The sequence below is a fragment of the Salvelinus fontinalis genome, unplaced genomic scaffold (assembly GCF_029448725.1).
Source record: "Salvelinus fontinalis isolate EN_2023a unplaced genomic scaffold, ASM2944872v1 scaffold_1193, whole genome shotgun sequence".
NCBI classification, from domain to species: Eukaryota; Metazoa; Chordata; class Actinopteri; order Salmoniformes; family Salmonidae; genus Salvelinus; species Salvelinus fontinalis.
This window is the reverse complement of record NW_026601402.1, coordinates 26,340-53,618: the sequence shown is the minus strand read 5'-3', so window position 1 is coordinate 53,618 and position 27,279 is coordinate 26,340. Positions and strand designations below refer to the sequence as shown.

The 27,279-nt window shown below is 37.2% G+C and overlaps 1 non-coding gene and 3 pseudogenes across 1 annotated transcript; all 4 read right to left on the bottom strand.

Annotated features, from left to right (window-relative positions):
- Positions 1-1,492: 1,492 nt before the first annotated feature.
- LOC129848805 (U1 spliceosomal RNA) lies at positions 1,493-1,642 on the bottom strand (annotated as a pseudogene).
- A 695-nt stretch (positions 1,643-2,337) lies between these two features.
- LOC129848802 (5S ribosomal RNA) lies at positions 2,338-2,456 on the bottom strand. Its single transcript, XR_008758563.1, has one exon. It is a non-coding gene; the product is annotated as a 5S ribosomal RNA (ribosomal RNA).
- A 679-nt stretch (positions 2,457-3,135) lies between these two features.
- Positions 3,136-3,285, bottom strand: LOC129848804 (U1 spliceosomal RNA; annotated as a pseudogene).
- A 15,568-nt stretch (positions 3,286-18,853) lies between these two features.
- LOC129848803 (U1 spliceosomal RNA) lies at positions 18,854-19,003 on the bottom strand (annotated as a pseudogene).
- Between the last annotated feature and the right edge of the window lie 8,276 nt (positions 19,004-27,279).

Sequence of the window (27,279 nt, the reverse complement as noted above, 5' to 3'; positions counted from 1 at the left end):
TGACATATCATGACCGGGGGGGGGGGGGTTGGGGGGGGGGGATAAATATAATGCTGCACTTTTTATTTTCCAATATGCATATATTTACTACTGTTGGATAGATAACAGTCTGTAGTTTCTAAAAAGGTTTGAATTGTTTCTCTAAGTCGAACAGAAATATTTTTACAGCCATTTTCCCAGCCGAATTGAGTTTCCCAAAATGCGATGTGTCTCTTTAAGACCTTCTCTATAAAAGGCCATTTGACTTGGGACCATATAAACACGTCAGAGGCGTTCGTCAGACTGTAATGCGGAAGTGAGAATTGAAAGGAGTCGAATATCTCGTCCCTGGACTGAATAACACAACTTCTTGTGAGACCTGCGCAGTTAAAATAAAAATCCGGGCGCGAAGGATAATTTGATCTCGGCTTCTGGAACAAGGTAGATAACGTTGAATATGATGCCTGACTACGATATTATTTGCTACATGTCACAAAATCATCCTAAAGTATGTTTTTTCAATATACTTTAATTATATTATTGCAATTTATTCTGGACTTTAGATGTGAAACGACGGAAGAATTTTTTGAAGAAACGCTTTCTGGCGCAGCAATGCTATCGTGCTAGCTAACCAAAGAGGGAAATAATTCGTTCTGGAACCCAACTAAAGACTCTACTGGACATTGGACCCCGTTACAACATTCTGATGGAGTACCAAGAAAGATAAGACCCAATTTGGGATGCTTTTTCATATATATGTCGAACTGTTGAATGCTAACTCTGCTAACTGTGCTAGGCTAGCGCTTGACTAGAATCAATGCTGCCTTATGCTAGCTTATGATGTTAGCTAATATAACGATATATTGTGTTTTCGCTGTAAAACACTTCAAAAATCGGAAATGTTGTCTGTATTCACAAGATATCTGTCTTTCATTAGTTATCAACCATATGTTTTTCTGAAATGTTTTATGAGGTGTAATTAGTAGCCGACGTTGGTGTATGTATTTTCTCTGGCTACTCCCGGCTGGATTCAGACTCAAGCTATGTATTAGCATTTTTGGGTAGCATCAATGTAAAACTGATTTATAGCTAAAATATGCACTTTTTATGAACAAAACATAGATTTATTGTGTAACATGTTATATGACTGTCATCTGAGGTCGTTTTTTCTGGGCTCTTTAGGTTGGTTTTAGTTTATTTCGGTTGGTTGTGCATGCTACTTCAATCATAATTCATACTTCATAATCATAATTCATACGTGTCTGTCCACTTTTGTATTTGGTGGTGAGCTAACATAAATACATGTGGTGTTTTCTCTGTAAAACATTTAAAAAATCGGACATGTTGGCTGGATTGACAAGATGTTTATCTTTCAAATGCTGTATTGGACTTGTTAATGTGTAAAAGTTAAATATTTTTAAAAAATAGATTTTGAATTTCGCGCCCTGCAGGGGTGTCATTTTCGGTCCGAGGTCGGGCTTGCACGCCAAACAGGTTAACAAAGACATCAGGGTAAAGCGCAAACGAGCACTACCATAAATTTTGCAATCGAGATTCACACATTTGGAAAATTCGCAAGGGGTCAGCACAGCCAGAGTGCAATGGCTGAGCCCCACACCGGCTGAACCACCTTCTTGATTACAGTATCTCTTTTGCTTAGTGGAGGAAAAGTCTCTCCAGTGCCAACATTTTCCGCTAACGGTAACCACTTTGTGTTCTGATAATATCATATCACATCGACCTGCGTTAAATGCCGTTTAGGAATGCACTTGCACACAGAGTAGTGAAAAAGTAGTTTATTTTGTTTACTAGATTATATCAGTGAACCACTAGATTCCCATCATGCAACACTGTCGAAAAAATCACCAATTACTTTTTAATATCTTAACCTATCTGATATCACAAATGTTTGCGATATGACGAAATACAATCACATTCAGACACACACACACACACACACAGACAAATGCATGAAACCAATTGATTTATTATCGATAACATCTCAGATTCCCTTGTGCTTTTGATTTACTCCATAAAAGAAGGGTTGTAATTCCAACATGGAAAACACAGGGCCATCAGACACCAGTCCAGTTCCACTCCTCACCAGCATTATTTCCTTTGATCATTTGAACAGGGCGAGGGAGCACAGAGCACACACAAGCTGCATTCAGTAACAATATTCTTATTTGTCTTATAAATAAAAGGCAGTTGCTCCCTGACAACACAAGGAACTTTGATCGTATTAAAAGGGCAGGGGAGACTAGCCCATAGAGGCTGCATTTAGTCAATTCAGCAACAAATGCTTACTACGAGGCAGTGTTGCTGATGAAATAATGCAACACCCCCTAGTGGACAAAAGGCTTACAGCACCTGGTATTCCCAGGCGGTCTCCCATCCAAGTACTAACCAGGCCCGACCCTGCTTAGCTTCCGAGATCAGACGAGATCGGGCGTATTCAGGCTGGTATGGCCGTAAGCAAAGGTGCATCTCTTGGCACACCATATAAAGTCAAAGTGAGTCTGATAAACAGACATTGCATTCTCACCAATTAGATAAGCAGCTTGAACTTTGGCTCACTCAAAAAGTGGAAGAAATTACATATACTGTAGCCATCACTTTTTAGCACAGATAGTTGGATGAAATACAAACAAACCTTGCAAACATTTCTAAGCGAGGGCACAAATTTCAGCCTTGTGGGAAAAAACGGACAAATACAATGACTTCTGACAAATACATCATCAGCAAAAGTTTCCCATGCAGCTATCCTACTAGCCACAATAAATACACAAAAGCTCTGGATGTTGAAAACCTATTGCATTGTTCTGTGCTAAGGAGGAATGCATGTATGGACAATTTCATATTGGAAGCGCATGACACATCATGACCGGGGGGGGGGGGGGGGGGGGTTAGAGTGGCTTCCCAACTATCTCCTGATTGAAGTACCAGCGTGGCATAAATACAATGCTGCATTTCGCAACATAATGTTTCGACAAAATGCCAACAATATTTTACAAACAAATGTTTCCACCTTTCGATTGGTCCACAAAGTCTCCTTCACAACTGACTTCAAAGATCTCCATAAGCACAGTCAGTTGACTCAAGTCATCTTTAAGCCTGCCGCCATGCAACGGTTTATCATTAACAAAGACATCAGGGTAAAGCGCAAACGAGCACTACCATAAATTTTGCAATCGAGATTCACACATTTGGAAAATTCGCAAGGGGTCAGCACAGCCAGAGTGCAATGGCTGAGCCCCACACCGGCTGAACCACCTTCTTGATTACAGTATCTCTTTTGCTTAGTGGAGGAAAAGTCTCTCCAGTGCCAACATTTTCCGCTAACGGTAACCACTTTGTGTTCTGATAATATCATATCACATCGACCTGCGTTAAATGCCGTTTAGGAATGCACTTGCACACAGAGTAGTGAAAAAGTAGTTTATTTTGTTTACTAGATTATATCAGTGAACCACTAGATTCCCATCATGCAACACTGTCGAAAAAATCACCAATTACTTTTTAATATCTTAACCTATCTGATATCACAAATGTTTGCGATATGACGAAATACAATCACATTCAGACACACACACACACACACACAGACAAATGCATGAAACCAATTGATTTATTATCGATAACATCTCAGATTCCCTTGTGCTTTTGATTTACTCCATAAAAGAAGGGTTGTAATTCCAACATGGAAAACACAGGGCCATCAGACACCAGTCCAGTTCCACTCCTCACCAGCATTATTTCCTTTGATCATTTGAACAGGGCGAGGGAGCACAGAGCACACACAAGCTGCATTCAGTAACAATATTCTTATTTGTCTTATAAATAAAAGGCAGTTGCTCCCTGACAACACAAGGAACTTTGATCGTATTAAAAGGGCAGGGGAGACTAGCCCATAGAGGCTGCATTTAGTCAATTCAGCAACAAATGCTTACTACGAGGCAGTGTTGCTGATGAAATAATGCAACACCCCCTAGTGGACAAAAGGCTTACAGCACCTGGTATTCCCAGGCGGTCTCCCATCCAAGTACTAACCAGGCCCGACCCTGCTTAGCTTCCGAGATCAGACGAGATCGGGCGTATTTTTTTTTTTTTTATCTTTTATTATGAAAAACAATCATTATTTACAACATTCAGTCAATAATAAATAAGGATGAACAATTCACCCTTTTTTCAAAATCTGAAGAGAAAAAAAAATGAAAAACAATTAAAATCACAATCCTTCACTAAAACCAATTAATAATTAAATACAAGTTTTCCATTTGACAGAATTTCAATAAAAGTACTCCCCCACACAAACAATTTTTCAAAATTTCCTCCACCGTATCTATATATTATCTCTATATCTTTCTCTAAAATCCTGCTAAAAAAACCTTCCACACTCACAATTTTCCCTTCATAATGACCTAGATTCCTTCTTAATCTTATCGCATATCTAGCATGACTCAGTATAAAATTCACCAAATTAAAATTTAAAACTTTACTTTTCCCACTTAACTTCTTGAGAATACAGGGGGTGCTATTTCGCATTAGCATAATTGCCTCTACAGACTAAACTGCCTCTTATTCAATTATTGCTGTTACTATATGCATATAACCATATAGCATTGGATAGAAAACAAGCTATGGTTTCTAAAACCGTTCCAATTGAGTCTCTGAGTCAAACACAGGTCATTTCACAGCACTTTCCCTGAGCCTGAAAAAGATTGCAAGATGTGTATGCTCGCTTCAAAGCTCTGCCTATATATGGTCACGCCACCTATGACCCGAATGACACTTCCTACTTCTTCCTATGGGTGTTTGGAAGACGTCAGAGGAGAAATTTTTTGTTTATCTTGTACTGACGTGAAATAAGACTTATTTCTTTAGCGTGACCGACAACTTCCGGTTTCTGAGATGCGCGTTTTCAGAGGTGGCATTGTCTTTTGTTATGCTGACGTTACGGATGAAAACTAGCTCCGTGTCGAAGTTTGTTTGCTACATGTGACCATATCACCGTAATGTATGTTTTTTCAATATAGTTTAATCAGATTATTAGAATTTTTTCGGGAGTTTTGCCGTGTTCCGTTCTTTGAGTTTTTTAACTTTGGGAATTGACCGTGCCAGTCGACCAGTACCAGGCTAAATGAAGAGGGGAGGTTGCCATTGTGAATGGATTGAACGACTCATCAGGACTAAGGACACCTTGATCAACATTCTGATGAAAGACCAGCAATAGTAAGACCCAATTTACGATGTTATTTCATATATCTGTCGTGCATGTGAACTGGTCGGGCGCGTCCAGCCGGTTCTGGCTGGCCTGGTTATGCTAATTAGCGATACATTTTGTTTTCGCTATAAAACATTTAAAAAATCTGAAATATTGTTTGGATTCACCAGATGTTGGGCTTTCAATGTCTGTACGCTGTGTATTTTTTCTGAAATGTTTTAAGACAAGTAATTAGTTATATAACGTTGGTCTCTGTAATTGTTCTAGCTGCATCAGCACTATATCAGATTGCAGCTGCAATGTAGAACTGTGATTTATACCTGAAAAATGCACATTTAAAAAAAAAAAACTATGCTATACCATAAATATGTTATCAGACTGTCATCTTATAAATTTGTTTGTTGGTTTGTGGCTATCAATATCTTAGTTTAGCCGAATTGGTGATAGCACCTGATGGAGTAAGAAACTGTTGGAGTAAGAAAATGGTGTCTTTTGCTAACGTGTTTAGCTAATAGATTTACATATTTTGTCTTCCCTGTAAAACATTTAAAAAATCTGAAATGGTGGTTTTATTCACAAGATCTGTGTCTTTCATTGGGTGTCTTGGACTTGTGATTTAATGATATTTAGATGCTACTATTTAATTGTGACGCTATGCTAGCGATGCTAATCAGTGTGTGGGGGGGGGGGGGGTGCTCCCGGATCCGGGTTAGGTACTCTGTAGAGGTTAAACCAAAAAGAAACAACCTCCTCCACTCCACCCCAGTAAAAATCTCTTCTCCCCAATGTTTTACTAAAAGCCCCTTTAAAAACTCGTGAAAATCTTTCAACCTACTACATTCAACAAAAAAGTGCATAAAATTTTCCACCCCCGTACCACAAATATCACATTCTCTTTTAACATCCCTATTTATTTGATGCAAAACCACATTTGTAAAAATCCTATTATGTTTCATTTTAAAATCATTGTCTTCACATTCTATAAAATTACATTTTACATTTACATTCTTCCATATTGATTTCACATCCATATTTGGAAACACCCTAGACCACACTTTTTCCGAAGCAGGAACTTTTATCTCTTTTAAAATACATTTTCTATAAACCATTTTAACTTTTAAACCTGATAAATCATGTTTCTCCCCATTACTTTCATAATATAAAACCGGTAAACCCCTAGATCTTTTGACCACCTCTTTATTTATTAAAATCACCCACTCCCCAGGAATACATCCTAATATTTTCTTATACATATTCTCCACAGTAGTTTTACTTATCTCTTCATCTACTTCAACCACATTATCATATATAGCCGGAAATGGAAGAAACCCAGGAATTACCTCATATGCTATGTCACCTATCTGCCTCATCCCAGCCCTCATAAAATATTTACAAAACAACATCATATTATTGTACTTTATCTTTGGATTTAAAAATATCGGCTGATTTAAAATATTTTCTAAAATGGTACATTCATAATAAACATTTGGTAAAAACTGCCCCCAAGCCTCAAACACTTCTCTATAAAACAAAGGTATATTACCTAACATTTCTTTCTTCATACTCATCAATAAACCATTGTCCCCCATCCTCCCAACCTCCTGCAAATACTCTTTAAAAAACCTTTTCCACCCATAATCCAATTCACCAAATAAATATTTCCGTACCATTTTTACTCTAATTGCTGTTTTCCTTACACTTAAATCTACCAACTTCAAACCCCCCTCCTCATAACCTGCAATCAAAGTTTTAAAAGCTATTTTCACCCCCTTCCCATCCCATAAAAAATCAACTACAATTTTATTCATTTCAGATAAAACCCATTCTGGCATATCTAAAACATTCATTACATAAATAAAAATTGACATCAACAATGAATTTATGACAATTACTTTCCCTTTTAATTTCAAAGACCTCCCCCTCCACATATTTACCACCATTCTAACTTTATTTATTACACCACTCCATGTCAAATCCCTAGCTTCCATTTCCTTCACCCCTAAAAACACTCCTAACACCTTAAAATAATCTTTAACCACTTTAAAAGGAAAATTCCCCTCATTAATCTTCCCAATATACATTACTATTGACTTCTCCATGTTAACCTTTGCACCCGATGCTTGTCCATATACTTTAAAACATTCCATCACCCTTTTTACACTACCCTCATCTCGAACTGTTATAGTGGTATCATCTGCGTATTGATGAATTAAACTAAAACCTCCTTGCGGAGTCTGTACACAATTTATAAGATTATCTTTTTTAAGAAATGCTGCTAAGGGTTCTACCGATAAAACAAACAATAATGCTGATAAAGGGCACCCCTGTCTCACAGATCTCTCAAGAATAAAAGAATCAGTTAAAACTCCATTACATTTCACCCTACTTTTTGCCTTCTTATATAATAATTTTATCCATCCTATTATTCTATTACCAAAACCATATTTACCCATTACCCTAAACATAAAATCATGTTCCACCCTATCAAAAGCTTTATTTAAATCTATGCTTAAAACAATTCCCCCCATCTTATCATGATTCATTTTATTTATCACATCTCTAATTGTATTAATTGTGTCAGCAATATCTCTCCCTGGCACACTATAATTCTGTGTAGGTGCTATAATATCATTTAAAACTTGCTTCATTCTATTTGCCAGTATTTTAGCTAAAATCTTATAATCCGAATTTAATAAACTAATTGGCCTATAATTCTCCAGTTTTAATTTGCTCCCCTTATTTTTATATAAAATCGTTATCAGCCCTGTCACCATAGATTCTGAAACACAATTATTCTCCTCCATATATTGATAAACTTCCAATAAAATAGGTGCTAACAAACTGGCATATATTTTATAAAACTCTGCAATTATTCCATCTACTCCAGGACTCTTATTTACTTGTAAACCCTTAATCGCATCTTTAATTTCAGTCAATGTTATCTTCCCATCACACATTTGTTTATCCTCTACATTAATTTGCACATCCACACTATCCAATATCTCCTTTACACACCCCTCATCCACCTCCCCTTTCTTAAATAAATCCTTATAAAAATTCTGCACTGTTTCTAAAACCTCTACATAATCATTGACAACTTCACCCTTTACATTTTCGATCTCTCTAATATATGTTCTCCTCTGTTTATTCTTCTCTAACCCAAGAAAAAATGAAGTACATTTCTCCCCCTCCAAAACATACTTTGCCTTACTTCTTATAATTGCACCCTTACACTTATCTATTTCATATTTACTCAATTGTGCTTTTAATTGCAAAAACTTTTCTATATTATAATTAGGTTCACTGTCACACTTCCTCATTTCTTCATCCAATTTAGCTCTCAACTCATTTTCTTCTCTTTTCATCCTACCTCTCTTTTTCCTTGCATATCTTATACTAAAAACTTTTATTTTTTCCTTAACCTTGTCCCACCACATACACTTATCATTCTCTTTCTGCTTATCCTCCATTTCACATACTATCAAAGATTTAAGTTGTTTCCCATATTCCTCATCTCCTAAATACCCTGCATTCATACACCATATTCCACCCCCTGTTCTCTCCTTATCTAATCCCACTGAAAATGTTAAACCTGCATGATCACTAAAAGTTGTAAAAACATACTTAATATCTTTCATAAAATTCCTTAAACCTTCTTTTACTAAAACCAGATCTATCCTTGTTTGTTTCAAATCCCCTAAAACCACCTGCCTTCTAGAAAATTCTCTTTTTTCTGGATTTTCCTCTCTCCATATATCAATCATTCCTTTTTCTAACATCATCTTCTTTAAAACCCCCCTAGATACATCACTTCTAAAAATAGCTCCTCTTGTCATGTCCAGTCTATCCATTTTAACATTAAAATCCCCAACTACAATACAGTTTCCCTCACACCATTTTCCTATTTCTAAAAATAAATCTTTGCGCTCTATTTCATTATTAGGCGCATAAATATTTATAATTCTAAAAACCCTACTCATATATTCAAAATCTAAAATTAAAATCCTCCCATTATTATCATTATATATATGTTTCACATTATCCACCACATCCTTCCTCAATAAAATAGCAACCCCACTAGAATTCCCCCTGCCATTGTTAACAAAAATAAAATCTCTCCATATTTTTTTTACTTCTAAAATACATACATTGTCCCAATGTGTTTCTTGAAGGCATAAAATATCCGAATTCTTCATTTTAACTATTCTTTGAAATTTTTCCATTGTTCTTAACCCATTCGCATTGATTGACATAATATTAACCATTCCAATAAATAATAAAAAGAAAAAATATTTTCTCTTTATCCTCTACCTTTTGTCATGTCTTCTTCCTTTTCCGTCCTTTTTCACCTCCAACGCCGCTTTCCTCTTCCTGTAGCCTCCCCTTGTTCTATCAATCTTTTCCATGTCTTCTGAATCTGAAATTGGCTCTAAATCCATCTCTTCCAACCAACTCGAACTCTCCTTTCCTGTGCCTGTTATGCTGCCTGTATCCACTTGCGTCTCCACCCCTGTCAGCATCCCACTCCCCTCCACTTCACCTCCTTCCGAGGCACCCACATAGCCCGAGGCCCCCCCCAATATCTGTGAGTCCCCAGTTCCTCCACCCAGCCCACTCCCCCCCTCCTCCTGAAAACTCCCTCTTCTTATTCCTGAATCCATACTGTCCCCAATTTCATCCGTCTTCTGTTCCATCTTCTCCCCTCTTCTTTTCTCCGTCTCTCCACCCTCCACCACGTCCTCTCCTCCATCGTCTTCTTCTGCTCGGGGTGATACATCAGCCTCCACAAAAAGATCCTGGCTCCCCTCCTCATTTCCACCCTCTCCACAGCTGCATTCGTCAGCTCTCATGCGACATCCTTCGCAAAATGCCCTTTCCTTTCCACCTACACATTCTCTTGCATAGTGTCCTTGATTGCCACACTTAAAGCACTTAAATTCCGGGCAGTCTTTCACTATGTGCCCGGGTTGAATGCACAACCGACACACTCTGACCTGTTTGTCATGAATGACTCTGAAATATTCCGCTCCTTCCAACGTCTCAATTCTTGTAGAATAAGGTAATGATGTCACTTTTTCTGTAAACTTGACTTTGCAGAAACGTGTCCCATCAACCACCTCCGTTCCTGGCCAAACTCTCCTTCTTATCTCCGAGACGGCCTCCACTCCCCAGCTACTCAGCTTGCCCAGTATCACACCATCTTCTACGTAAACTGGGAGATTCATAAAAGACACCACCAATTCCTTCACATTAATATCTCTCGCCAGAATCTTTGTGTCCTTTATTCTCAATCCATCCATTAACCGTTCTTTTCCTTTTTCATTTCTCATTGTAATTTCGTACTTCTTTTCTCCTTTCATTCGGCATCCCACCACCTCTCCACACACCTCCTTAATTGCTCTTAGTAGTTCCATTGTCGTCACTTTGTCTTCTCCTTCCAACTCAATTGCCACCGTATATTCTTTTCCATATTTCATTCCTTCTTTACCTTCATTTTTCTTCCGTTGCGCATTTTCGTTGTCCTTGTCCATTCCGTTTATCGTTTCCATGTTATCCGTCATAGTAAAAAATGAATCCAAAAAAAAACTCTCCCCCAAGCAGAAAAACTGCAAGGGGGAAGACTAACCAAACTTTAAACTATTCAACTGAAGAAAATAATAAATTATATTGCAAAAACCACTTAATTAACAAAAATAGCTCTCGAGCAAACACTCTCCAGCAAACACTCACTCACAGCTCAGACACTCGCACCTGTCGTCACTTCTCCAATCAGGAAATGCGCATTCAGGCTGGTATGGCCGTAAGCAAAGGTGCATCTCTTGGCACACCATATAAAGTCAAAGTGAGTCTGATAAACAGACATTGCATTCTCACCAATTAGATAAGCAGCTTGAACTTTGGCTCACTCAAAAAGTGGAAGAAATTACATATACTGTAGCCATCACTTTTTAGCACAGATAGTTGGATGAAATACAAACAAACCTTGCAAACATTTCTAAGCGAGGGCACAAATTTCAGCCTTGTGGGAAAAAACGGACAAATACAATGACTTCTGACAAATACATCATCAGCAAAAGTTTCCCATGCAGCTATCCTACTAGCCACAATAAATACACAAAAGCTCTGGATGTTGAAAACCTATTGCATTGTTCTGTGCTAAGGAGGAATGCATGTATGGACAATTTCATATTGGAAGCGCATGACACATCATGACCGGGGGGGGGGGGGGGGGTTAGAGTGGCTTCCCAACTATCTCCTGATTGAAGTACCAGCGTGGCATAAATACAATGCTGCATTTCGCAACATAATGTTTCGACAAAATGCCAACAATATTTTACAAACAAATGTTTCCACCTTTCGATTGGTCCACAAAGTCTCCTTCACAACTGACTTCAAAGATCTCCATAAGCACAGTCAGTTGACTCAAGTCATCTTTAAGCCTGCCGCCATGCAACGGTTTATCATTAACAAAGACATCAGGGTAAAGCGCAAACGAGCACTACCATAAATTTTGCAATTGAGATTCACACATTTGGAAAATTCGCAAGGGGTCAGCACAGCCAGAGTGCAATGGCTGAGCCCCACACCGGCTGAACCACCTTCTTGATTACAGTATCTCTTTTGCTTAGTGGAGGAAAAGTCTCTCCAGTGCCAACATTTTCCGCTAACGGTAACCACTTTGTGTTCTGATAATATCATATCACATCGACCTGCGTTAAATGCCGTTTAGGAATGCACTTGCACACAGAGTAGTGAAAAAGTAGTTTATTTTGTTTACTAGATTATATCAGTGAACCACTAGATTCCCATCATGCAACACTGTCGAAAAAATCACCAATTACTTTTTAATATCTTAACCTATCTGATATCACAAATGTTTGCGATATGACGAAATACAATCACATTCAGACACACACACACACACACACACAGACAAATGCATGAAACCAATTGATTTATTATCGATAACATCTCAGATTCCCTTGTGCTTTTGATTTACTCCATAAAAGAAGGGTTGTAATTCCAACATGGAAAACACAGGGCCATCAGACACCAGTCCAGTTCCACTCCTCACCAGCATTATTTCCTTTGATCATTTGAACAGGGCGAGGGAGCACAGAGCACACACAAGCTGCATTCAGTAACAATATTCTTATTTGTCTTATAAATAAAAGGCAGTTGCTCCCTGACAACACAAGGAACTTTGATCGTATTAAAAGGGCAGGGGAGACTAGCCCATAGAGGCTGCATTTAGTCAATTCAGCAACAAATGCTTACTACAAGGCAGTGTTGCTGATGAAATAATGCAACACCCCCTAGTGGACAAAAGGCTTACAGCACCTGGTATTCCCAGGCGGTCTCCCATCCAAGTACTAACCAGGCCCGACCCTGCTTAGCTTCCGAGATCAGACGAGATCGGGCGTATTTTTTTTTTTTATCTTTTATTATGAAAAAACACATAATATTTACAACATTCAATCAATAATAAAAAAGGATGAACAATTCATCCTTTTACAAAATCAAAAAAGAAAGAAAGAAAAATGAAACCTATTAAAAAAACACAATCATCCACCAAAACCAATTAATAATTAAAAACAAGTTTTCCATTCGACTCAATTTCAATAAAAGTGCTCCCCCACACAAACAATTTTTCAAAATTACATCCACCATATTTATATATTACTTCTATATCTTTCTCTAAAATACTTCTAAATAAAACCTCCACACTCACAATTTTCCCTTCATAATGTCCCAAATTCCGTCTTTGTCTTACAGCGTATCTGGCATGACTAAGAACAAAATTCATCAAATTAAAATTAAAAACTTTGCTTTTCCCAGTTAACCCAAAAAGAAACAACCTCCTCCACTCAACCCCATCAACAATCTCTTCTCCCCAATGTTGTACTAAAATCCCCTTTAAAAACTTATGAAACTCTTCTAATCTACTACATTCAACAAAAAAGTGCATAAAATTCTCCACCCCCTTATCACAAATATCACATTCTCTTTTAATATCTCTATTTATTTGATGTAAAACCACGTTCGTAAAAATCCTATTATGTTTCAATTTAAAATCATTGTCTTCACATTCTATAGAATTATATTTTACATTTACATTCTTCCATATTGATTTCACATCTATATTTGCAAACACCCTAGACCACACTTTTTCCGAAGCAGGAGTTTTTATCTCTCTTAAAATACATTTTTCATATACCTTTTTAACTTTCAAACCTGACAAATCATACTTCTTCCCATTACTTTCATAATATAAAACCGGTAAACCCCTAGCTCTTGTAGCCACCTCTTTATTTATTAAAACACCCCATTCCACAGGAAGACATCCTAATATTCTCTTATACATGTTCTCCACAGTAGTTCTACTTATTTCATCATTTTCTTCAACCACATTATCAAATATTGCCTGACATGGAAGGAACCCCGGAATGACCTCATATAAGATGTCCCCAATCTGTCTCATCCCAGCCCTCATAAAATATTTACAAAACAACATCTTATTATTATACTGTATCTTGGGATTTAAAAAAATTGGCTGATTTAAAATATTGTCTAAAATGGTACACTCATAATAAATCTTTGGTAAAAACTCCCCCCAAGCCTCAAACACTTCTCTATAAAACAAAGGTATATTACCTAACATTTCCTTTTTCATACACATCAATAAACCATTGTCCCCCATCCTCCCAACCTCCTGCAAATACTCCTTAAAAAATCTTTTCCATCCATAATCTAATTCCCCATATAAATATTTACGTACCATTTTGACTCTAATTGCTGTTTTCCTCACATTTAAATCCACCAACTTCAAGCCCCCCTCCTCATAACCTGCAATCAAAGTTTTAAAAGCTATTTTCACCCCCTTCCCTTCCCATAAAAAATCAACTACAATTTTATTCATTTCAGATAAAACCCATTCTGGCATATCCAAAACATTCATTACATAAATAAAAATTGACATCAACAATGAATTTATGACAATTACTTTCCCTTTTAATTTCAAAGACCTCCCCCTCCACATATTTACCACCTTCCTAACTTTGTTTATAACCCCACTCCATGTCATATCCCTAGCTTCCTGTTCCTTCACCCCTAAAAACACACCTAACACCTTAAAATAATCATTTACCATTTTAAAAGGAAAAATCTCCTCATTATTCTTCCCAACATACATTATTACTGACTTCTCCATATTCACTTTTGCTCCTGAGGCTTTCTCATATACTTTAAAACACTCCATCACCCTTTTAACACTTTCCTCATCTCTAACTGTTATTGTGGTATCGTCTGCATATTGATGAATTAAACTAAAACCTCCTTGCGGAGTCTCTACACAATTTATAAAATGATCTTTTTTAAGGTATGCCGCTAAGGGTTCTACCGATAAAACATACAATAATGCTGATAAAGGGCACCCCTGTCTCACTGATCTCTCAAGAATAAAAGAATCTGTTAAAACCCCATTACATTTTACCCTACTTTTTGCCTTTCTATATAATAATTTTATCCATCCTATTATTCTATTTCCAAACCCATATTTTTCCAGTACCCTAAACATAAAATCATGTTCCACCCTGTCAAAAGCTTTATTAAAATCTATACTTAAAACAATTCCCCCTCTCTTATCGCTATTCATTTTATTTATCACATCTCTAAGTGTAATGATGGTATCAGCTATGTCTCTTCCAGGCACACTATAATTTTGTGTAGGTGCTATAATATCATTTAAAACCATCTTCATCCTATTCGCCAATATCTTAGCTAAAATCTTGTAATCTGAGTTTAATAAACTAATTGGCCTATAATTTTCTAATTTCATTTTGCTCCCCTTATTTTTATATAAAACCGATATCAGTCCTGTCACCATGGAGTCTGAAACAGTATTATTATCTTCCATGTATTGATACACTTCTATTAAAATTGGTGCTAAAAAACTTTCATACATTTTGTAAAACTCTGCAATTAGTCCATCTACTCCAGGACTTTTATTTATTTGTAATCCCTTAATTGCATCTTTCACTTCATCCACTGTTATCTTCCTATCACATATTTGCTTATCCTCAACACCAATTTGCACATCCACACTACCTAAAATCTCCTTTACACACTCTTCATCCACCTCCCCTTTCTTAAATAAATCCTTATAAAAATTCTGTACAGTTTCTAATATCTCAACATAATCATTTACCACTTCACCCTTTACATTTTCTATCTCACTAATATATGATTTCGTCTGTTTAGTTTTCTCTAAACCAAGAAAAAAAGACGTACATTTTTCCCCTTCTAAAACATACTTTGCCCTACTTCTAATAGATGCCCCCTTACATTTATCTATTTCACATTTGCTCAATTGTGCCTTTAAATCTAAAAACCTTTCAATATTATAAATAGGATCAATATCACATTTCCTCATTTCTTCATTCAATTTTGCTCTTAAATTATTTTCTTCTCTTGTCATCCTACTCCTCTTCTTCCTTGCATATCTAATACTAAAATCTTTTATTTTTTTCTTAACATTTTCCCACCACTGGCACTTATCATTCCCTTTTTGCTTATCCTCCATTTCATGTTCTATCAAAGATTTAAGTTGTAATCCATATTCCTCATCACCTAGATACCTTGCATTCATACACCACACTCCCCCCCCTTTCCCCTCCCTATCTAACCCCACCGAAAATGTTAACCCAGCATGATCACTAAAAGTTGTAAAAATATACTTAATATCCTTCATAAAATTCCTTAACCCTTCATTTACTAAAACCAGATCTATCCGTGTCTGTTTCAACTCCCCTAAAACCACCTGCCTTCTAGAAAATTCTCTCTTGTTCGGATTCTCATCCCTCCATATATCAATCAAATTGTTTTCCAACATTATCTTCCTTAAAACCCCCCTAGATACGTCACTTCTAAAAATAGCTCCCCTTGCCATATCTAATCTATTCATTTTAACATTAAAATCCCCAACTAAAATACAATTACCCCTGCACCATTTCCCTAATTCTAAAAATAAATCCCTCCGCTCTATCTCATTATTCGGCGCATAAATATTTATAATCCTAAAAACCCTATTCATATATTCAAAATCCAATATTAAAATCCTCCCATTATTATCATTATATATCTTCTTCACATTTTCTACTACATCCTTCCTTAATAAAATTGCAACCCCACTTGAATTCCCTCTGCCATTGTTTACATAAATAAAATCCCTCCATATTTTTTTTACTTCTAAAACACATACATTATCCCAGTGTGTTTCTTGAATACATAAAATATCTGAATTCTTCACTTGTACTATTCTATTAAATTTTCCCATTGTTCTCAAACCATTAGCATTTATCGACATTATATTAACCATTCTAATAAATAATAAAATAATAAAATATAATTCCATTATCCTTTACCTCTTATCCAGTTTCTTTCCTCTTCCACCCTTTCTCTCCCCCTCTTCCCACCGCTTTCCTCTTCCTGTATCCTTCCCTCGTTCTTTCCATCTTTTCCCCATCATCTGTGTCCGATATCTCCTCCAAGTCCATGCTATCCAGCCAACTCCCACTCTTGGCATCCACCTCCGTTGTGCTCCCCATATTCATCTCTGTTTCTGCCACCGTCATCGCTGTGCTCCCCGTGCTCATCTCCGCCTCCGTTATTGTCCTCAAACCCAAAACCCTCTCCATTTCTTCACCCCCCGAGGTACTTGATAGTGCTGTGCTTTCCCCCAAAACCTGTGAGTCCCCCGTGCTTCCCCCCAGTCCACTCCCCCCCTCCTCCTGAAACCTCCCTCTTCTTATTTCCGAGTCCATACTGCTCCCAATTTCATTTATCTTCTGGTCCTTCTTCCTTCTTCCTTCCTCCGTCTCTCCACCTTCCACCACGTCTTCTCCTCCATCTTCTTCTCCTTCTTGCGACAATACTACTGCTTCCTCTAGTATTGTTTGACTCCCCTCTTCAGCCCGATCCTCTCCACAGTTGCACTCCTCCATTCTCTTTCTACATCCACCACAAAAATTCCTTTCCTTCTCTCCATCACATTCTCTCGCATAGTGTCCTTGATTGCCACACTTAAAACACTTAAATTCCGGGCAGTCTTTCACTATGTGCCCAGGTTGAATGCACAACCGACACACTCTGACCTGTTTGTCATGAATGACTCTGAAATATTCCGCTCCTTCCAACGTCTCAATTCTTGTAGAATAAGGTAATGATGTCACTTTTTCTGTAAACTTGACTTTGCAGAAACGTGTCCCATCAACCACCTCCGTTCCTGGCCAAACTCTCCTTCTTATCTCCGAGACGGCCTCCACTCCCCAGCTACTCAGCTTGCCCAGTATCACACCATCTTCTACGTAAACTGGGAGATTCATAAAAGACACCACCAATTCCTTCACATTAATATCTCTCGCCAGAATCTTTGTGTCCTTTATTCTCAATCCATCCATTAACCGTTCTTTTCCTTTTTCATTTCTCATTGTAATTTCGTACTTCTTTTCTCCTTTCATTCGGCATCCCACCACCTCTCCACACACCTCCTTAATTGCTCTTAGTAGTTCCATTGTCGTCACTTTGTCTTCTCCTTCCAACTCAATTGCCACCGTATATTCTTTTCCATATTTCATCCCTTCTTTATCTTCCTTTTTCTTCCGTTGCGCTTTTTCGTTGTCTTTGTCCATTCCGTTTGTCTTTTCCATGTTGTCCGTCATAGTAAAAAATGAATCCAAAAAAAAATTCTCCCCCAAGCAGAAAAACTGCAAGGGGGAAGACTAACCAAACTTAAAAGTATTCAAATGCAAGAACAAAAAAATTATATTGCAAAAACCAATTAATTAACAAAAATAGCTCTCGAGCAAACACTCTCCAGCAAACACTTACTCACAGCTCAAACACTCGCACCTGTCGTCACTTCTCCAATCAGGAAATGCGCATTCAGGCTGGTATGGCCGTAAGCAAAGGTGCATCTCTTGGCACACCATATAAAGTCAAAGTGAGTCTGATAAACAGACATTGCATTCTCACCAATTAGATAAGCAGCTTGAACTTTGGCTCACTCAAAAAGTGGAAGAAATTACATATACTGTAGCCATCACTTTTTAGCACAGATAGTTGGATGAAATACAAACAAACCTTGCAAACATTTCTAAGCGAGGGCACAAATTTCAGCCTTGTGGGAAAAAACGGACAAATACAATGACTTCTGACAAATACATCATCAGCAAAAGTTTCCCATGCAGCTATCCTACTAGCCACAATAAATACACAAAAGCTCTGGATGTTGAAAACCTATTGCATTGTTCTGTGCTAAGGAGGAATGCATGTATGGACAATTTCATATTGGAAGCGCATGACACATCATGACCGGGGGGGGGGGGGGGGGGGGGGGGGGGTTAGAGTGGCTTCCCAACTATCTCCTGATTGAAGTACCAGCGTGGCATAAATACAATGCTGCATTTCGCAACATAATGTTTCGACAAAATGCCAACAATATTTTACAAACAAATGTTTCCACCTTTCGATTGGTCCACAAAGTCTCCTTCACAACTGACTTCAAAGATCTCCATAAGCACAGTCAGTTGACTCAAGTCATCTTTAAGCCTGCCGCCATGCAACGGTTTATCATTAACAAAGACATCAGGGTAAAGCGCAAACGAGCACTACCATAAATTTTGCAATCGAGATTCACACATTTGGAAAATTCGCAAGGGGTCAGCACAGCCAGAGTGCAATGGCTGAGCCCCACACCGGCTGAACCACCTTCTTGATTACAGTATCTCTTTTGCTTAGTGGAGGAAAAGTCTCTCCAGTGCCAACATTTTCCGCTAACGGTAACCACTTTGTGTTCTGATAATATCATATCACATCGACCTGCGTTAAATGCCGTTTAGGAATGCACTTGCACACAGAGTAGTGAAAAAGTAGTTTATTTTGTTTACTAGATTATATCAGTGAACCACTAGATTCCCATCATGCAACACTGTCGAAAAAATCACCAATTACTTTTTAATATCTTAACCTATCTGATATCACAAATGTTTGCGATATGACGAAATACAATCACATTCAGACACACACACACACACACACAGACAAATGCATGAAACCAATTGATTTATTATCGATAACATCTCAGATTCCCTTGTGCTTTTGATTTACTCCATAAAAGAAGGGTTGTAATTCCAACATGGAAAACACAGGGCCATCAGACACCAGTCCAGTTCCACTCCTCACCAGCATTATTTCCTTTGATCATTTGAACAGGGCGAGGGAGCACAGAGCACACACAAGCTGCATTCAGTAACAATATTCTTATTTGTCTTATAAATAAAAGGCAGTTGCTCCCTGACAACACAAGGAACTTTGATCGTATTAAAAGGGCAGGGGAGACTAGCCCATAGAGGCTGCATTTAGTCAATTCAGCAACAAATGCTTACTACAAGGCAGTGTTGCTGATGAAATAATGCAACACCCCCTAGTGGACAAAAGGCTTACAGCACCTGGTATTCCCAGGCGGTCTCCCATCCAAGTACTAACCAGGCCCGACCATGCTTAGTTTCCGAGATCAGACGAGATCGGGCGTATTTTTTTTTTTTTTATCTTTTATTATGAAAAAACACATAATATTTACAACATTCAATCAATAATAAAAAAGGATGAACAATTCATCCTTTTACAAAATCAAAAAATCTAAAATAAATAAAATAAAACCTATTAAAAACACAATCATCCACTAAATCCACTTAATAATGAAATACAAGTTTCCCATTTGACAGAATTTCAATAAAAGTACTCCCCCACACAAACAATTTTTCAAAATTTCCTCCACCGTATCTATATACTATCTCTATATCTCTCTCTAATATGCTCCTAAAAAAACCTTCCACACTCACAATTTTCCCTTCATAATGACCTAAATTCCTTCTTAATCTTATCGCATATCTAGCATGACTTATTACAAAATTCATCAAATTAATATTTAAAACTTTACTTTTCCCATTTAAACCAAAAAGAAACAACCTCCTCCACTCCACCCCAGTAAAAATCTCTTCTCCCCAATGTTTTACTAAAAGCCCTTTTAAAAACTCGTGAAAATCTTTCAACCTACTACATTCAATAAAAAAGTGCATCAAATTTTCCACCCCCGTACCACAAATATCACATTCTCTTTTAACCTGTTGGGGATGGGGGCGCTGTTTAGACTACTTATGCTAATGTGGCTAATTTTTTAAACGGCTTCCCACAAAATCCTTGATCGTACAATATGCATATTATTATTATTATTGGATAGAAAACAGTCTATAGTTTCTATAGGAGTTGAAATTTTGTCTCTAAGTGGAACAGAGCCCATTCTACAGCAATTTCCCTGACATGGAGTCAGATTTGAGACATGTTGGCCACTTTTCTGAAGTCAGTTAAAAGGGCACTGTCGTTGCTATGACTATACGGACACTTCTTACGTCTTCCCCTGGATGCCTTTACGTGATGACGATTCCAACGGGCTCGATTGCGCGTTCACAGGCCCTACAAATGAAAAAACTCTGAAGCTAGTCATTCTTTGGGAGCTGCGTAACGCGCGTGGAAGACACCGACCCTCTCCTGTTCCAAGCGTTAGTTTAGCCTGTTATATTTCTCCGGTCATCTTTTCACTCGTTATAGGAGTTAAAAACATCATAAGGTAGTTAATTTAAAGCGTTTTATAGCAATTTATATCCGTTTAGTGCGATTTTGGGACATTTATTTTTGCAACGATGTGAAAAGTTGGGCACGCTTTTCAGTTCATCCCGAACGCAGTTGACTTTTCCACATGGCAAGAGGACAGCTTTCCACCAAAAGACGATTTCTCCCAAGAAAGGATCCTTTGCCCAAGATACTGATGGAAGAACAGCTCAAGGTAGGACATTTTTATTATGATAAATCGTGTTTCTGTCGAAACATTTTAGTGGCTTAGGACGCCATGTTTTTTGACGTAGCTTCGCTTGGCGCAAACTGTATTGAAAAGTAAGGATAAATTAAAAAATGTAATAACGCAATTGTATTAAGAATTAAATTGTCTATCAATCCCTGTCCACCCTATATTTTTTAGTCACGTTTATGAGTATTTATGTATAAGAGTAGATCACTGTCTAAGTGGCGCAAGGACATTTTCTTTACCAGCTTGTCTACATTTCACATTGTCTAACCATGATTTTGGTGGCTAAATATAAACATTTTCGATCAAACTCTATATGGATTGTGTAATATGATGTTACAGGAGTGTCATCTGAAGAATTCTGAGAAGGTTAGTGAAAAAATTAATATATTTTTGGCGATGTTGACGTTATCGCCCACTTTGGCTAGAATCAATGCTGGGCTGCTATGTGCTATGTGCTATGCTAATATAACGATTTATTGTGTTTTCGCTGTAAGACACTTAGAAAATCTGAAATATTGTCTGTATTCACAGGATCTGTGTCTTTCGATTCGTGTATGCTGTGTATTTTTACGAAATGTTTGATGATTAGTAGTTAGGTAAACACGTTGCTCATTGTAATTATTCTAGTCCATTTGTGATGGTGGGTGCAATTGTAAACTATGCCATATACCTGAAATATGCACTTTTTTCTAACAAAACCTATCCCATACCATAAATATGTTATCAGACTGTCATCTAATGAGTTTTTTTGTTGGTTAGGGGCTATAAATATCTTAGTTTAGCCGAATTGGTGATGGCTACTGGTGTTGGTGGACAAATAAAAGATGGTGGATTATGCTAATGTGTTTTTAGGTAATAGATGTACATCTTTACATATTGTGTCTTCCCTGTAAAACATTTTAAAAATCGGAAATGTTGACTGGATTCATAAGATCTGTGTCTTTCATTAGCTGTATTGGACTTTAATGTGTGAAAGTTAAATATTTTAAAAAAATATTTTTTTTGAATTTCGCGGCACTGGTTTTTCAGTGGGGGGGGGGGGGGGTGCCGCTAGCGCCACGCTGATCCTAGAAAGGTTAATATCCCTATTTATTTGATGCAAAACCACATTTGTAAAAATCCTATTATGTTTCAATTTAAAATCATTGTCTTCACATTCTATAAAATTATATTTTACATTTACATTCTTCCATATTGATTTTACATCCATGTTTGGAAACACCCTAGACCACACTTTCTCCGCAGCAGGACTTTTTATCTCTTTTAAAATACATTTTCTATAAACCATTCTAACTTTTAGACCTGATAAAACATGTTTCTCCCCATTACTTTCATAATATAAAACTGGTAAAGCCCTAGATCTTTTAACCACCTCTTTGTTTATTAAAATCACCCACTCCCCGGGAATACATCCTAATATTTTCTTATACATATTCTCCACAGTAGTTTTACTTATTTCTTCATCTACTTCAACCACATTGTCATATATAGCCTGAAATGGAAGAAACCCAGGAATTACCTCATATGCTATGTCACCTATCTGCCTCATCCCAGCCCTCATAAAATATTTACAAAACAACATCATATTATTGCACTTTATCTTTGGATTTAAAAATATCGGCTGATTTAAAATATTTTCTAAACTGGTACATTCATAATAAATATTTGGTAAAAACCGCCCCCAAGCCTCAAACACTTCTCTGTAAAACAAAGGTATATTACCTAACATTTCCTTCTTCATACTCATCAATAAACCATTGTCCCCCATCCTCCCAACCTCCTGCAAATACTCTTTAAAAAACCTTTTCCACCCATAATCCAATTCACCAAATAAATATTTCCGTACCATTTTTACTCTAATTGCTGTTTTCCTTACACTTAAATCTACCAACTTCAAACCCCCCTCCTCATAACCTGCAATCAAAGTTTTAAAAGCTATTCTCACCCCCTTCCCTTCCCATAAAAAATCAACTACAATTTTATTCATTTCAGATAAAACCCATTCTGGCATATCCAAAACATTCATTACATAAATAAATATTGACATCAACAATGAATTTATGACAATTACTTTCCCTTTTAATTTCAAAGACCTCCCCCTCCACATATTTACCACCTTTCTAACTTTATTTATTACACCACTCCATGTCAAATCCCTAGCTTCCATTTCTTTCACCCCTAAAAACACTCCTAATACCTTAAAATAATCTTTAACCACTTTAAAAGGAAAATTCCCCTCATTAATCTTCCCAATATACATTACTACTGACTTCTCCATGTTAACCTTTGCACCTGATGCTTGTCCATATACTTTAAAACACTCCATCACCCTTTTTACACTACCCTCATCTCTAACTGTTATAGTGGTATCATCTGCGTATTGATGTATCAAACTAAAACCTCCTTGCGGAGTCTCTACACAATTTATAAAATTATCTCTTTTAAGAAATGCTGCTAAAGGTTCTACCGATAAAACGAATAATAAAGCTGATAAAGGACAGCCCTGTCTCACAGATCTCTCAAGAATAAAAGAATCGGTTAAAACCCCATTACATTTCACCCTACTTTTTGCCTTCTTATATAATAATTTTATCCATCCTATTATTCTATTACCAAAACCATATTTATCCATTACCCTAAACATAAAATCATGTTCCACCCTATCAAAAGCTTTATTTAAATCTATGCTTAAAACAATTCCCCCCATCTTATCATGATTCATTTTATTTATCACATCTCTAATTGTATTAATTGTATCCGCAATATCTCTACCAGGCACACTATAATTCTGTGTAGGTGCTATAATATCATTTAAAACTTGCTTCATTCTATTTGCCAGTACCTTAGCTAAAATCTTATAATCCGAATTTAATAAACTAATTGGCCTATAATTCTCCAGTTTTAATTTACTCCCCTTATTTTTATATAAAATCGTTATCAGCCCTGTCACCATAGATTCAGAAATACTATCATTATCCTCCATATATTGATAAACTTCCAATAAAATAGGTGCTAAAAAACTGGCATATATTTTATAAAACTCTGCAATTATTCCATCTACTCCAGGACTCTTATTTACTTGTAAACCCTTAATCGCATCTATAACTTCATTCAATGTTATCTTCCCATCACACATTTGTTTATCCTCTTCCTTAATTTGCACATCCACACTATCCAATATCTCCTTTACACACCCCTCATCCACCTCCCCTTTCTTAAATAAATCCTTATAAAAATTCTGCACTGTTTCTAAAACCTCTACATAATCATTGACAACTTCACCCTTTATATTTTCGATCTCTCTAATATATGTTCTCCTCTGTTTATTCTTCTCTAAACCAAGAAAAAATGAAGTACATTTCTCCCCCTCCAAAACATACTTTGCCTTACTTCTTACAATTGCACCCTTACACTTATCTATTTCATATTTAGTCAATTGTGCTTTTAATTCCAAAAACTTTCCTATATTATAATTAGGTTCACTGTCACACTTCCTCATTTCTTTATCCAATTTAGCTCTCAACTCATTTTCTTCTCTTTTCATCCTACCTCTCTTTTTCCTTGCATATCCTATACTAAAAACTTTTATTTTTTCCTTAACCTTATCCCACCATGAACACTTATCATTCTCTTTCTGCTTATCCTCCATTTCACATGCTATCAAAGATTTAAGTTGTTTCCCATATTCCTCATCTCCCAAATCCCCTGCATTCATACACCATATTCCACCCCCTGTTCTTTCCTTATCTAATCCCACTGAAAATGTTAAACCTGCATGATCACTAAAAGTTGTAAAAACATACTTAATATCTTTCATAAAATTTCTTAAACCTTCTTTTACTAAAACCAGATCTATCCTCGTTTGTTTTAAATCCCCTAAAACCACCTGCCTTCTAGAAAATTCTCTTTTTTCTGGATTTTCCTCTCTCCATATATCAATTATTCCTTTTTCTAACATCATCTTCTTTAAAACCCCCCTAGATACATCATTTCTAAAAATAGCTCCTCTTGTCATATCCAGTCTATCCATTTTAACATTAAAATCTCCAACTACAATACAGTTCCCCTCACACCATTTCCCTATTTCTAAAAATAAATTTTTGCGCTCTATTTCAGTATTAGGCGCATAAATATTTATAATTCTAAAAACCATACTCATATATTCAAAATCTACAATTAAAATCCTCCCATTATTATCATTATATATCTGTTTCACATTATCCACCACATCCTTCCTCAATAAAATAGTAACCCCACTTGAATTCCCTCTGCCATTATTTACATAAATAAAATCCCTCCATATTTTTTTTACTTCTAAAACACATACATTATCCCAGTGCGTCTCTTGAATACATAAAATATCTGAATTCTTCATTTTTACTATTCTATTAAATTTTTCCATTGTCCTCAAACCATTTGCATTTAATGACAATATATTAACCATTCTAATAAATAAAAATAAAAAATATATATATAATTTCATTATCCTCTACCTGTTATCCAGTTTCATTTCCTCTTCCACCCTTTCTCTCCCCCTCTTCCCGCCGCTTTCCTCTTCCTGTATCCTTCCCTTGTTCTTTCAATCTTTTCTACATCATCCGTATCCGATATATCCTCCAAGTCCATATTTTCCAGCCAACTCACCCCCTTGACATCCACATCCGTTGTGCTCCCCGTATTCATCTCCGTTTCTTGTATAGTCTTTGTGCTCCCCGTGCTCATCGCCGTCTCTGGTATTGTCATCAACTCCATAACCCCCTCCATTTCTTCACCCCCCGAGCTACTTGTTAGTGCTGTGCTTTCCCCCAAACCCTGTGAGTCCCCCGTGCTTCCCCCCAGTCCACTCCCCCCCTCCTCCTGAAAACTCCCTCTTCTTATTTCTGAGTCCATACTGCTCCCAATTTCATTTATCTTCTGGTCCTTCTTCCTTCTTCCTTCCTCCGTCTCTCCGCCTTCCACCACGTCCTCTCCTCCATCTTCTTCTCCTTCTTGCGTCAATACCACTGCTTCCTTGAATAGTGCTTGACTCCCTTCTTCAGCCATAACCTCTCCACAGTTGCACTCCGCCAATCTCTTTCTACATCTACCACAAAAATTCCTTTCCTTCTCTCCATCACATTCTCTCGCATAGTGTCCTTGATTGCCACACTTAAAGCACTTAAATTCCGGGCAGTCTTTAACTATGTGCCCTGGTTGAATACACATACGACACACTCTGACCTGTTTGTCATGAATGACTCTGAAATATTCTGCTCCCTCCAACGTCTCAATTCTTGTAGAATAAGGTAATGATGTCACTTTTCCTGTGAACTTGACCTTGCAGAAACGTGTCCCGTCAACCACCTCCGTTCCTGGCCAAACTCTCCTCCTTATCTCCGAGACAGCCTCCACTCCCCAGCTACTCAGCTTGCCCAGTATCACACCATCTTCTACATATACTGGGAGATTCATGAACGACACCACCACTTCCTTCACATTAATATCTCTCGCCAGTATCTTGGTGTCCTTTATCCGTATTCCATCCATTAGCCGTTCTTTTCCTTTTTCATTCCTCATCGTAACTTCATACTTCTTTTCTCCTTTCATTCGGCATCCCACCACCTCTCCACACACCTCCTTAATTGCTCGCAGTAGTTCCATTGTCGTCACTTTGTCTTCTCCTTCCAACTCAATTGCCACCGTGTATTCTTTTCCATATTTCATTCCTTCTTTACCTTCATTTTTCTTCCGTTGCGCATTTTCGTTGTCCTTGTCCATTCCGTTTATCGTTTCCATGTTGTCCGTCATAGCAATTCAAAAAAATATGAATCCGAAAAAAAAAACTCTCCCCCAAGCAGCAAAACTGCAAGGGGGGAAGATTAACCAAACTTAAAAGTATTCAAATGCAAGAACAAAAAAATTATATTTCAAAAACCAATTAATTAACAAAAATAGCTCTCGAGCAAACACTCTCCAGCAAACACTTACTCACAGCTCAAACACTCGCACCTGTCGTCACTTCTCCAATCAGGAAATGCGTATTCAGGCTGGTATGGCCGTAAGCAAAGGTGCATCTCTTGGCACACCATATAAAGTCAAAGTGAGTCTGATAAACAGACATTGCATTCTCACCAATTAGATAAGCAGCTTGAACTTTGGCTCACTCAAAAAGTGG